This window comes from Lynx rufus, unplaced genomic scaffold, assembly GCF_022079265.1.
Source record: "Lynx rufus isolate CCGP_SWC_20201006 ecotype Redwood Valley unplaced genomic scaffold, mLynRuf1.p SCAF_9, whole genome shotgun sequence".
Classification (NCBI taxonomy): Eukaryota; Metazoa; Chordata; class Mammalia; order Carnivora; family Felidae; genus Lynx; species Lynx rufus.
Genome location: NW_025814897.1, coordinates 66,118,755 through 66,133,134, shown reverse-complemented (window position 1 = coordinate 66,133,134; position 14,380 = coordinate 66,118,755). Strand labels below are relative to the sequence as shown.

At 40.6% G+C, this 14,380-nt stretch overlaps 1 pseudogene; it reads left to right on the top strand.

The window, feature by feature from the left end:
- The first annotated feature begins 8,579 nt into the window (after positions 1–8,579).
- On the top strand, positions 8,580–11,031 carry LOC124505981 (ATP synthase-coupling factor 6, mitochondrial-like; annotated as a pseudogene).
- The last annotated feature ends 3,349 nt before the right edge of the window (positions 11,032–14,380 follow it).

The window sequence follows — 14,380 nt, the reverse complement described above, 5'->3', positions numbered from 1 at the left end:
TAGTCTGGAAGATGATATTTTGTCCAGCATTAACTGATACTTCTTTGAGAAAACAGGTTCTTTCCTGGAAAACTAACAGGCCCAAGGCAGACATGAGTGTGGGTTCAAAACACCTACTTTACTTTGACCTTTGAGACAGGATTTCCTGGTGACTAGGTCAGCAATTGGGCTTGCTTTTAAATTGTTAGAATACCAGTCAAGGTTTGTGATAGTTAATTTTATGTGTCAACTTGTCTGGCCAAGGGATACCCAAATAGCTCGTTAAACCTTTTTATGTGTGTCTGTGAGGGTGTTTCAGAAGAGATTAGCACTTGAATTGGTCAGAGTAAAGCAGATAGCCTTCCCCAAGTCATTGAGGGCCAGAATAGAACAAAATGGTTGAATTCACTCTGTCTGTTGAGCTGAGACATTGATTGATCATCTGCCCCTGCCATTCCTGTATCTCAGGCCTTCAGACCTGGACTAGAAACTGCCATCGTTGACTCTCAAGCCTTCCAACTATGCCACAGGCCTTCCTGGGTCTCCAGCTTGCAGACAGCAGATGGTGGGCCCTCTCAGTCTCCATAATAACACTAACCAATATCTTCTAACAAATCTCTTTACATATCTATATATCTATATCTGTATCTATATCTATGTATCTCCTCTTGGTTCTGTTTGTCTGGAGAGCCCTAATTCAAGGTTCTAAGCTACTGTTAACTAGAGACGTGAAGTAGCAATACATATTGCAGAGGAAACTTGGAACTTCTGGCTAGAACATGCCAAAATGTTATATAAGTAGAGGCTTTGGAAGTGATGAAGGAGTAGTGATTGATACAAAACATTACAATTTATCATCAAGAATTATATGTGGTCTTAAAGGTATAAATGCTCATGTCACTGTACTGGTATGCATGACTTCTCATATAATGTATTTGGTAACGTGGATAATCATCAGAATTTATACATACAGCTTCTGGCTACACAAAAGTAGAAAGGAAGAAGAATCTATGTAAGGCTTGGGAGATTTTACATCAAGTCATGTGATAAGGGTGCTATGGGGATGCATCGTAGAACATCAATCCTAGCTGAACTCAAACCTTACAGGAGTGAAGAGTTAAGTGTAGGAACTAAGACCACCAAAAACCTGAGAAGCAGTCAAATCATCTTTCTTAGGGCTGTAATCTGGGTGGAGGAGAAGCAGGATGAGAGACTGGTCATCAGATAGTAATTCTAACCAGTCTTGTTGGGAAGGGAGGCCTCAGTTCAGACTTGAGCTGGAATTGAGTTCAGAGGCCCACGGGGTAAGGTTCTGGGCAGTGGAAATAACCACATTCCTGTTTGGTCAAAATGCTGCCTGAATGCTACCCTGGACATCAATTTACTTCGGCTATGAATGTGTGGAAAGGCATGGTTATGAACAAAACAGAAGCCTAGGAGGCCTTAGAATACACGGGGAAGGTTCTGAGAAAACAAAGGGCTGCTTGGGGGTGGGAGGGCAGGGGTTGGGATCAACACTAACCCATTTGTTACTGTTGTGGTGAAGCTGGACATTTGGGGGGCAGGTTGCATTCATGTCCTGGTACTTTATAAACTGATTATTATTAGGTTTCATTGATTGCAAGCAACAAAACTTGACTCTGGCTTGAGCAAAAGGATTTTTATCAGCATCTCTGGAGGCTGGAACCCAGAAACACTGGAATAACCTCATAGCAGGATGAAAGGCTACTGCTGATGGAATGAATAAATTACTGTCTTAACCATGTTGTCAGTTGCTCTGCATTCACATTCCAGGAGTCACATGCCCACCATTCAGCCAGGGCACCTGATTACAGTTCACCAGACTAATGCAAAAAGAAGTTGGAATGCAGACAGGGAGGAAAAATGGATTCAAGGTAACTAAAAAGCAGCAAATGGGAAATTTGAAAAGAGCTGCAGTGACTGAAACTTATGAGTAGAAAACGTGGAGGTCATAGATGCAATGCCATGTCCTTTCCCCTAACAGTGACAGAGACTCTGAAATGAAACCCTAAAACCATCAGGAAGTCCATCCATGATATGCTTTCTTGGCAAGGGACAGAGACAAAAGAGAGACCTGGTTCTGAGGGTGAGGAGAGTGGCAGGCAGAAGACCCTGCCTGGAAACTCACCCAATTTGGAGGTTTTGCTGTTTATGCAATAAGAATATGCAATACAGAACTCTAAAAGTAAAAGTCCCCCAATTTTGCCTCTCTGTCAGTCTTTATCCTAAAATGGCTCCATGCACACATCCAGTTTTTTATGCCAAATAGTAGCCATTCTTTATTCTCTCTTCATCCAAATACAGTTAGTTCATCAGCAAGACTTATTAACTGTACCTCCAAAACTCTTGAATCTAGCTTCTTCCATTTTTACTGCTAGCATCCTAGTTAGTCCAAGTCCATCATGACCTTTGTTCGGAAGTACCTCAATAACCTCCTAATTTGTCTGCCTTGTCCCAAGCTTGCTTCCTAAACTCCAGTTTTTACACAGCAGCCAGCACAATCTCTTCAAAACTCAAGTTACCTATCAAAATGGTGAACTAGAATAGCCTGCTGGCTTCCACTCCAAAATCAACCCTAGAGAAACTATGGAAGCAAGAGAGAAGCACAATTCTGAGAAGTCAACAACAAACCATGAGAAAGCCCTGGGGGGAGAATGAAAGCTTTAGTTAGCTCTGTGTCTGTGTGCATGTGCGTGGTCACTAATATTAGCAGCTATAGCCATGGTGGAAGACTAGAGGGCAATGAGACAATGGAGTTTTAAAGTTCTGTTTTTCCCTTCCTGCATTAAATGATAGCTCAGACTTGCCATGTCACCAGAATAACAGGATGGTGCAAAAGCCCTGTTGGGGTGAAGAATTGGTAAATATCACTTCTCTCTCCCTGCTCCTCCATCAAGGACTGGGCAATCATAAACTAAGGAGACTACCTCCTACACTGGGGTTTCTGACCGAGAGTTTATAGGTAACCTGTTGCGAGCCCTTTTGGTTCCACATGTCCTTGGTTCTGCCTGTACAGACCCCCACCACTGTAACTTCCTGCAGAGCCAGCTCCTGGATGAGGACATGAAACTCAGCAAGAAGCTGGCCATCACCCGACTAATCTCTGCAGGCTTGTTCCCAGACTGGGCTGGGCGAGGATCTCTTCGAAAAGCTCATCCTCCTCATTAGATTTATTTACTCTTCTGCTTCTCTTAACATGGGAGATCCTTGGGCACAGGACCTTTGCTGGTGGGAGGGAAGGTTGATGAGGTCTCAACCAACTGGTATTGCTTGAAGAAATGAAGGGGTAAAGGAACTACAAACCCTCAGGAGGTGGGAGAGCAAGTAGTATGAGTGTGGACAAAGTGTAGTTGGAGGGACAAGATGTGGGGCCAGCGTTGTGCAACTTCAGGGAGTGGAAGCTGGGCCTGGAGCTTTTCTATTTACGGTCAAAGCCCGGATCTGAGGCTTCATAAGAAGATCTTGAGCAGAATGGACTTTTCAACTCATACTTTGAAAAAAGAGAAGTGCTGTTGAAAAAGCTCTGAACATGAAGTCTGGGAGTTGGGACCATCACAGCAAGGGATCAGTGTCATCAAACTACTCCAGGTTTGTTTGTTTGAAGAAAGGGTTTAATGAATAAATGCATACTTACAAGTTGTGCATTGTATTTTTTTTAATTGACCAGATGTTTTAGCTTAGTTTCATCATTATTAATGGTGGTATGGTAGGGGTGTATTCCAGTAGAACGTGTGATGTTTGGGAGCTGATTTCAAGCAAGTTGATTTTGAGCAAATTCTAGAAATTTTAAACACAAAAGAGAACCTAATGAAGGGAATTGTAGGTTTTATGAAATTATTGAAACGTTTGGAGGAGCAGGTGTTAGACTGAAGATCAAAGAATGGCTCCTAGAAAACTCCAGGACTGGCAGTAATTGTGTTCAGGAATTCACCAAATAGCTATGATTCAGAATTTAGGAGGACAGGATCTAAGCTACTGTATCAACCATTGCTGCTTCTTAGATCCTGGAAGAAAGAGGCTGCTACTTTTGTCACTGAAATTTTGTCACATCATCCACAAAGCTGAAGATGGACCATTGGCATCTCTACAATCCTTTCTGCCAGTGGAACACTGCCAAAAGCAGCAGGAAAATAGCCTTTGTTTTTCTTTTCCATTCAAATTTCTTGCAAGGGCATCTAATTTGTGAAAACTATTTTGCATGCAGAATTCTAGTTTTTAGCGTTTGTAGCTTTCCAGCCTCTGCAATATAGAAATAATCAGGGCCACCTACATAATTTGCAGGGCTCAGTGCAAAAATGAAAATGCAGAGCCCTTTATTTAAAAAGCAGGGAAAAAAAGTTACCATTAAAGGTAGTAAAATATAAAGATTTTTCTTTTCTTCCAGGGTCTCCTCTTGACTTGGATATGGTGTTTGTCTTTTCTTTCTTACTTTTTTTTTTTTTTTTTTTTTAAGTAGTCTTTATGCCCAGCACGGAGCCCAATGCGGGGCCTGAACTCATAACCCTGAGATCAAGACCCAAGCTGAGATCAAGAGCCAGCCGCTTAACTGACTGAGCCACCCAGGTGCCCCTAGTGTTTTTATTTTCTATTTAATGTTGTTCTAAGTAAAGAAAGATTAAAATTGTAATTTGTTAGCTTGAAATTTATATTTATTTTTATTTTGTGCCATGCCAGCCTTAAATGCAAATATTAAGAGTATTTAACTGCATGTGGAATCTCTGAAATTATACGGTTCTACTTTAAAGCTCATACATGCATATGTATTTAATTCTAACATGAATAGTAGAAATGCTGCAGAAGGTAACTCAACTGTTTTTATTTCATTTCTGATGTGAGCACATTCTATCAACAGCTTCTACTTTCAACTTAGTGATGAATAAAGAAGGACTCAAAGGAGAAGGAACTATGGGTGCCCTATTTTTCCCTTTCCTTCTATGTCATCATTTTTAGCAAGTGATTGTTACAAGGAAGACACATACATAAAAATGTGGTAGCATTCCTCTGTCGTTCGTGTCTTAGAATGCCATTGCCTTCTTTCTGTGTTACAGCCTGGGTGGCTCAGTTGGTTAAACATCTGACTCTTGGTTTCTACTCAGGTCACGATCTCACAGTTCATGAGTTCGAGTCCTGCATTAGGCTCTGTGTTGACAGTGTAGAGCCTGCTTGGGATTCTCTCTCTCTCTCTCTCTCTCTCTCTCTCTCTCTCTCTCTCTTTCTCTGCCCCTCCCCTGCTCCCTCTCTCTGTCTCTCTTTCAAAATAAATAAATACAGTTAAAATTTTTTTTTTAAAGAAGCAAGTTCTGGTTTAAATGGAAAGCATGTCCTGTTAGGACAGTCAGCACCCCTGCTTATGCAGTTGTGGATATAACATGCTAGTTTTTGGGGTTTCTTTAATGTTCATTTCTTTTTGAGAGGGACAGAGACAGAGACAGAGCATGAGCAGGGGAGGGACAGAGAGAGAAGGAGACACAGAATCCGAAGCAAGCTCCAGGATCCGAGCTGTCAGCACAGAGCCCAAAGTGGGGCTCAAACCCACGAACCGCGAGATCATGACCTGAGCCAAAGTCAGAGCTTAACCGACTGAGCCACCCAGGCACCCCATAACATGCTAGTTTTGCTGAGCCCTCAGGTATCACAGGCACACTGGAATTGTCTGCTCATGGAATATTGCAAATGCTGTATGGGAATGAAGCAGCAAGGAAGAGCAGGTGTGCACATTGCCTATATAGCATCTGCTCATGTGCACGCCACTTTGTCCCATCAGACTTCACTTACAAAATACATGTTCAGAGATAAAGTTAAAGAATTTTAAAACAGCAACAGCAAAGCATTAAACCAAGTTCATGGGCCTTCTGAATACAGAGCCCTGTGCATAGGAAATACCCATGAAACTGGCCCTGGGCATAACAAAAGGAGGTAGGAATGGATGTTGACTGTGAACCACTTTCTACTTTTGTGAAGCCCGGTTATGCTTACTGTGTCCTGCTGTTTACTGGCACCACTTTGGGCAATGTAGAAAAAAAGCAGTCCCTCTGTTAGACCTTACAGATTTTGAGTGAACTAGAAAAAGGTGCCCTTTCTTAAGATACTTTACTGCCATCTGTTGGAAAACTGTCATAACTTTATAAATTAATGCTGACTACAATGAATGGTGTCTCTTGGGCAATGCTCAATCTGTAAAAATGTGAGTGGCAGCCCTGCCTGTTACCTTCAGGGTCCCTGGGCACCAGAGGCATACACGCTGACAACTCACGACCTGAGCTTGGCAACTTCAGTGGGCAGAGGGCAGGGGTTGAGGTGGCAGACCTACAGGTGGCCCAGGCATACCTCTGAATTCCAGCCTCAGAAGCATTCGGTTGAGAATCAAGACCAGTTGTTCCTCTTTTTACATTGTCCCGCCCCTTGGCAGCCCATGAAGATTGTCACGGTGGGGGCTTTTGGCCAGTTCCAACATCTGACAAAGCCTAGTGGATGGAAATAGTATTTTTTATCTAGAGCAAGACTATACAGGCGAAAATAAAATTTAAAAAAATTTCCTTTTTTTTTTTTGGCTTTTGGCTGGAATTACATTAACTCTTTGTGATCCACATATCTTGTGCTAATGAAAAAATCTTAACATCAGATAAATGTACCTTTGTTTATAAAAAATAGGAAAACTGACTATAAATGCAATTTGTTCAGAGATCTTTCTAATTATAGGGCCCTTGGGGTGGGAAAGCAATAAAAGGACTCCCAAAGATGCAGTTATTGGAAACCCTGCTCATGCATAGGCCCTTCTTCACAGATGTGGGTAAGCCAAAGACTTGAGGGAGCAATGGGTCTGCCTGAGTGGAAGACCCAAGAGTGGAAGAGTGGGCATCTGCTTCTTTCTTCCTCCTCCTTCTCTTCTTCTTCCTCCTGAAGTTTCATGAACCTTTATTCAGATTCAGAAAGAACCCAAACCATTTCATTAACATTTGCCAAAAGATTACTGGATATTGTGACTGCATTGCATTTAATAACAGTGGCTAAGAATTCTTTTGTAAGCTCCACACTTACTAGTGAACCAATGATATCTCTTCTTTGTCCACAGACTACATTAAACTGTACTTTTAAAAGTGGAGCATCTCCTTATGCATGGGTAAAGACAAAGTGTTCTCCAAATACGGTCTAGGACATATTGTTCTGAACTTTGGAAATACAGTTCATTTTGTGATTACAGTTAATTTTTTTTTAAGTTTATTTGGGGGCGGGGCACAGAGAGAGGACAAGAGAGAGAATCCCAATCAGGCTCCACACTGGCATCGCAGAGCCTGACACAGGGTCAAACTCATGAACCGAACTGTGAGATCATGACCTGAGCCCAAGTTGGATGCTTAACTGACTGAGCCACCCAGACGCCCCTTGATGTGCTGTTTTAATTCTGTCAATATTATTACTGTAAGTTTAATCATCTCAATAATTAAATACCATTAGTTTTCTCTATAGTAATTCTGGTATCATTTTTCTGTCACACTAAAAGCAGATTGATATAACTTGGAAAACTGATAGTATAACTGTATGTTTTTGTTTACAGTCAGCTGGGAAAAAAGTTCTAAAATATTCAATTATCAATTCTATATGTGTTTTCCCATTTTTTATTAAGGTATCATTTACATATAGTTAAATTAACCCTTTTTAGTGTATGGTTTCATGAGATATGACAAATAGAAACAATAATGTAACCTCCATCACAATCAAGTTGTATTACAATTCCATCACCCCCAAAGAAATTTTTGAGAGTTCGGCCACAGTTAAATATATCTTCCTTTTGGGATCTTGTCCAAGGGCCTTTCACTTCCCTCACTAGAGCATCTGGCCTTTCCCAGGAAGTTCTTAGCCCTCAAGTTGATGGGAATAGCAAGGCCACTGTGTTCACAGTCCAAGGGAGAGGGCTGGCAACAGCACATATAAGGCCATGTACCCAGACTCTCAAAAGAGTCCTCAACCTAGGAGGATTGAGGGGAGGAGTGGACCACCAGTGAGTCACTCCTGGGTTTGTCAAGAGGCAAAGGTACCCTATACTTACCCGTTCTTGCCACTCTGCCCTGCCTTAACCTCCTCAGGTACACACAACACACAGTTATTTACATGTGCATATACACAAAAATATCTCTAATATACATAAATACATACATATACATGATCAACCCTATGCACAAATGTTCACTGACATATAAACTCAGACATGTACATAGACACGCACATGCATGTGCTCAAGAACGACTTCTGGGAAAGTTGCAACATGTGTGGACATTATCTGCAATTTGCTCTTCCTGTTGCTCAACTTCATACTTCCCCATGCCAGAAGACATCAGATGCTGCTTGATTCTGACTCTCCCTTGGGGCTTCTCTCTTGCTATAGGTTATGGTAGCTAAAGGGTGATTTCTAATTTTCAACCAATTCAGAGAGTTTGTGTCATTGAGAGACAGAACGAGCCTGATGCTCATTATGAATGAGATATTGGGGGCTGGTGGGACAATAGGGCATGGGAAAGTAAAGCCTGTGTGACTTCTTTTGTAGACGTGGATCACTGTGCAGAAGCAGCTGGCTGCCAGAGATGGCTGTGAGGGTATCAGTCTATATCTAGCTGAATTTGTGTCTCTAGTCTTAAGAAAGCCCATATTGTAAAGCTTACATTTCTCTGGATCATCAATAGGATGGTGCACATGGTGAATTTTGCACATGGTGAACTCTTCACTGAGCATTGGAGAGCATTTTGAGCACCTGTGGGTTCATCAGCTGATCTTTCTTGAATACTGTGCTGTGAGCTGGGGAGTGGGCAGGTTCTACTTGGGTGGAGTCAAGTTAATTCCGGTCTTGCTAGAGGAAGTGCCCCTGCTAGTATAGGCCATAGACTATTTCTGGAAGGATAAACAAAGCATTGCGAACATTGATTGCTTTGGGGGAAGGAAACTGAGTAGCTGGTATCAAGGCCCTGTGTGGTGATATGGGGAGGGCTCTGGGAGTTCTCAGTGGAGGAAGACCCTCAGCCCTGAATGGGGTCAATAAGTGAAGGAGGACAATTAATCTGGTATTAGCTTGGAATCCAGGTATCAAGGCCCTGTGTGGTGAGATGGGGAGGGCTCTGGGAGTTCTCAGTGGAGGAAGACCCTCAGCCCTGAATGGGGTCAATAAGTGAAGGAGGACAATTAATCTGGTATTAGCTTGGAATCCAGCATTGGCCCTACCTCCTTTTCAGAGGTTCTACATAGAACCAAGGCAAGAATGTATAGATGAAAAGGTTAGGGAGGTTGTCCCAACCTCCTTGCCTATCTAGTATGTCAGGCCAGCAGAGGGTCCTCATATTTGCCTGGCACAGTGTCCCACAACTTGCTTTTCCCTTTGGGCCCAGGACAGGCCTAGCTTAGAAGGAGAAGGTGGGGATGCCCCTGTGCCCTGAGTTTTTTGTGGACAAAGACCATTGACCCAGTGATTTTTGGACCCACATAGCTCTTCCTTTTGGAATTACAAGTCTGAGTTGGAGCAGCAGGGCCCCATTCTAAAGCCTGAACTGCTAGGGCTGTTATCAGGGAGGGTCAGGAGAAGGTTTTATACATGTTTGCTGACACAAATCAGAGAATATGAGGTGGGAAAGGAGGTGCAGGGCAGGAGCTATAAACATGTGGTTCACTTTGGAATTTCCAAATTCTGAGGGGGGATGGGTAATGGACACTTTGGTCCCAAGGAGGGTGGCCGCTTGGAAAATAGTGAGCAGTAAGGCTTGACTAGACATATAGATGGTGTGAAGGGAGATTCTTGGAAGAATAATAGGATGGGTGGGTTGAGCCTGGATCAAAGAGAGCCTTAACAGTCACACTAGAAAGAGTTAGTATCCTACTAGCAATTTAGCATGACCAGAGTTAAATGGATGGCACATTAATCTTGTGTGAGTAGGCGAGACCGGAGAAAGGGGATGGCATTTAAAAAGTTTTAATATTATTTATTTTTGAAGAGATAATACATTAAAATGGTTTAAAACTCAAAAAAGTACAAAACAATATAAGATGAAACGTTTCCCTTCTATTTCTTATCCCAGCCATTCAGTTTCCTTCCCTAGGAGTAACCAACTTTAATAATGTCTTATTTTTCCAAAAATAGTATTATGTGTATACAAGAAAGAAAGTACATAGTTCTTTTATTTTCTCTTTTTTACACAGACGCTAACATATTATACACCCTTCTTTTTCTTACGTGTTTCATCTCATTTAATTAATGCAGCAAACATGTAAGCCAGTAATATCTCTATTTTACAGATGAGGCAATCGAGGCATAAAGGGGTTAAAAAATTTACCTAAAATTACAGATTTTATAAATGGTAAAGTTGAGATTTGAACCTGGAGAGTCTGATTTCAGAGACCCATATTATTATAGGAATATATTATAATACCAATATTTATTGCACCAAAAATCCTAGCGGTAAAATTTATAAATCAGGAAACTGATCCCTTTCACATCAACTAAGAAATGCTATCTTAGCATAAGTGTCTGTAAGGTAATTTTCAATTATTGACAGAATTTTCAGTTCTAGTAAGAGCTGTCTTTCGTCTATCTCACCTAGAGCCTTCTGGTCGCAGACCTCCTCCGAGAAGTTTCCTGTCCATAGCAGAGGCTCTTCAGGTTTTCCTCGGTCATTAGGTTCACAGTCTCAGTCCATTTGAGGAGGAACATTGGTATTATAGCAGCAGCATTTACTAAGGAACTTGATCCTGTACAGAAACTTTTCATCGATAAGATTAGAGAATAGAGAACTAAGCACAGGCATCTGGAGGACGTGTTGATATTGGCCCAGAGTACCAGCAAGAGCCAGAGAGGGAGTTTTTCAAAACTTAACCAAATGTATGGTAAAGCAGACATGAATACATTCCTTAACTTCACGTTTGAAGATCCCAAATCTGAAGCCATCGAAAAACTCCAGTCCTGAAGAAATAATGTAAAATTTATTTGGTAATTTGTCCTAGATTAGTTGCACAACTGGTCAGAAGTATCAGAATAAATATGTATTTCTCAACTGTCAAAAAGAAATAAAAAGCTGTCTTTCAATACATGAGTGTATTTTCTCTACATTAAAAAAAAAATTCTCTGATGGGGTGCCTGGGTGGCTCAGTCGGTTAAGCATCCAACTTCGGCTCAGGTCATGATCTTGGTGGTTCAGGGGTTTGAGCCCCCCATTGGGCTCTGTACTGACAGCTTAGGGCCTGGAGCCTGCTTTGGATTCTATGTCTCCCACTCTCTCTGCCCTTACCCTGCTCATACTCTGTCTCTCTTTCTCTCTCAAAAATAAATGCGAGTGTGTAAGGGTCAGAGAGAGAGGGGAGACACAGAATCTGAAGCAGGCCCCAGGCTCCGAGCTGTCAGCACAGAGCCCGACACAGGGCTCAAACCCATGAGCTGTGAGATCATGACCTGAGCTGAAGTCAGATGCTCAACTGACTGAGCCACCCAGACACACTTACTTTTTCATTTTTAAAAACTAGTGTCCAGGAAGTAAGTTCAGAACAACTAAATAAAGATGAGTTACCTTGAAATTGCATTATTTTTCCAAATGTGGGATTTTTCTCAATTTAAAAATTTGTGGCAAAATAAATGTACATAACATAAAATTTACCATATTAATAATGTTTAAGTGTACAGTTCAGTGGTATTAAGTACATTTATAATGTGTAACCATCACCACCGTCCATCTCTAAAACTCTTTTCATCTTGCAAAATGGGAACTCTATACCCATTCAATAATGACTTCTCACTCATTCTTCTCTCCCCTGGCAACCACCATTCTACTTTCAAGTCCCTAGGATTTTGACTAGTCTAGGTAACTCAAGTAAGTGGAATCATATAGTATTTGTCTTTTTGTGACAGGCTTATTTCATCTAGTGTAATGTCCTCAAAGTTCATCCATGTTGTAGCACGTGTCTTCTTTTCCTTCTTTTTAAGGCTGAAAAACATTCCATTGTGTATATATACTACATTTCACCTATCCATTCATTCATGGATGGACATTTGGGTTGCTTTCACATTTTAGCTATTATACACACTGTTTTGCACTTGCTTTTTACATTAACAGTGTATCTTGGATATTTTTCCACATCAGTACACAATATGTCTCCTTTTTTTTTATCTTTCCTTCTTTCTATTTTTTTGTTTTACAACATACTTCAATTTTTTGCACAAACTGTAGTTTCTTTGACTTGTCCCCTATAGCTGGATATTTGGATTGTTACACATTGGTTTTGTTTTTGTTGCTACATACCATGATGTATATATTTACTTATCCCTCTCTCTATCTATCTAAATATGATCCATCGTATATATGATCCAAGACACACCAATGACCTCATTCCATCCTTCAAAGCAGGGTTTGGCTCTGCTGTTGGGCTGATCTGTTGTGATCATATCCTCCTTCCCCTTTACTTTGCTATTGCTTTTTCAGGCTACAGGCTCACAAGGTACAGCCCTGCTGTTCCTACATTCCTTCAGGGCAGAGCCAACATTCAAGGGAGTAATAAAAAGGCAAATAATTTGGTGTCCCTTCAAACTGGTTTTTTTTTTTTTGCAGGAATTCTCTTTTTTTTAATTTTTTACTTTTAGAAATTTTTTAAAATTATTTTTTTATTTTTTAATTACATCCAAATTAGTTAGCATATAGTGAAACAATGATTTCAGGAGTAGATTCCTTAATGCCCCTTACCCATTTAGCCCGTCCCCCCTCCCACAACCCCTCCAGTAACCCTCAGTTTGTTCTCCATATTTATGAGTCTCTTCTGTTTTGTCCCCCTCCCTGTTTTTATATTATTTTTATTTCCCTTCCCTATGTTCATCTGTTTTGTCTCTTAAAGTCCTCATATGAGTGAAGTCATATGATTTTTGTCTTTCTCTGACTGACTAATTTCACTTAGCATAATACCCTCCAGTTCCATCCACGTAGTTGCAGATGACAAGATTTCCTTCGTAGTACTCCATTGTGTGTGTGTGTGTATATATACGTATATATATACCTATATATATATACACATATATATATATGTGTATATATATATACCACATCTTCTTTAACCAATATCCATCTATCTTTCCATACTTTGGCTATTGTTGATAGTGCTGCTATAAATGTGCGGGTGCATGTGTCCCTTCGAAACAGCACACCTGTATCCCTTGGATAAATGCCTAGTAGTGCAATCGCTGGGTCGTAGGGTAGTTCTGTTTTTAGTTTTTGGAGGAACCTCCATACTGTTTTCCAGAGTGGCTGCACCAGCTTGCATTCCCACCCTTCAAACTAGTTTAAAATACTTGTTGAGGGGTGCCTGGCTAGTTCAGTCAGTAGAGCATGTGACTCTTGATTTGGGGGTCATGAGTTCAAGCCCCACATTGGGCACAGAACTTACCTAAAAAAAATTATTAAATAGATATATATCAAGCAAAAAGAACTGATTTATTAATAAAAATGGTATATTTTTTATATTAAAATGAGGGATTTATTACATTCATTGTATATATCATTGTGTTTTATTCAATGTGAATTTGTTTTTATTTCCCAGTTTTTCCACTATTGATATCATTATCTAGCAACATTCATTAAAAGTAGAGGTAACTTATAAAGTTCCAAAGTATTTTTTGAAATATGCTTAGTAATTTTCTGGATTTCATATAACCAGAATGTTTCACACTTTCAGTAGCTTGTTCTTTTTTCAGTTTCCTTTTATAATTTTCTGAGCCAGACAATTTTAAAGGGATTATAAGTTAGAAAGCATTGTGCTATGCTTTAATCATTATTTTCTGTAACTAAGAGAACTTTCTAATGTGTGTGTGGAGAGAGAGAGAGAGAGAGAGAGAGAGAGAGAGAGAAATCAAGAATGAGCGTAAGGTTTTTGCATGAGCTGAAAGAATGGGATTTCCATTTGCTGATATGGGGAAAGAGTGTGGAAGGGGCAGCATCATGGAGACAAATCAGAAATACAATTTGGAATATGAAATGCCTTTTAGACCTCCAAACTGAGATGTTAAGAAGTCAGTTAGATATACAAATCTTGAGTTCAGGGACAAGTTCTAGGCAGAGTTAATATACATAAAATGCTTAAAACAGTGCCTTGGAGATATATATATATATAAAGTTTATTTATTTGGAGAGAGAACGCGAATGGGGGAGAGGGGCAGAGGGAGAGAGAGAATCACAAGCAGTCTCCATGCTCAGTGCAGAGCCCAACAAGGGGCTTGATCCCACAACTCTGGGATCATGACCTGAGTAGAAATCAGGAGTCAGATACTCAACTGACTGAGCCACCCAGGTGCCCCTCAATCTTTTATATTATGGATAGTGCTTTCTGTAACTTGTTTACAAAGTCCCTACCCAGAGGTTAGAAATGT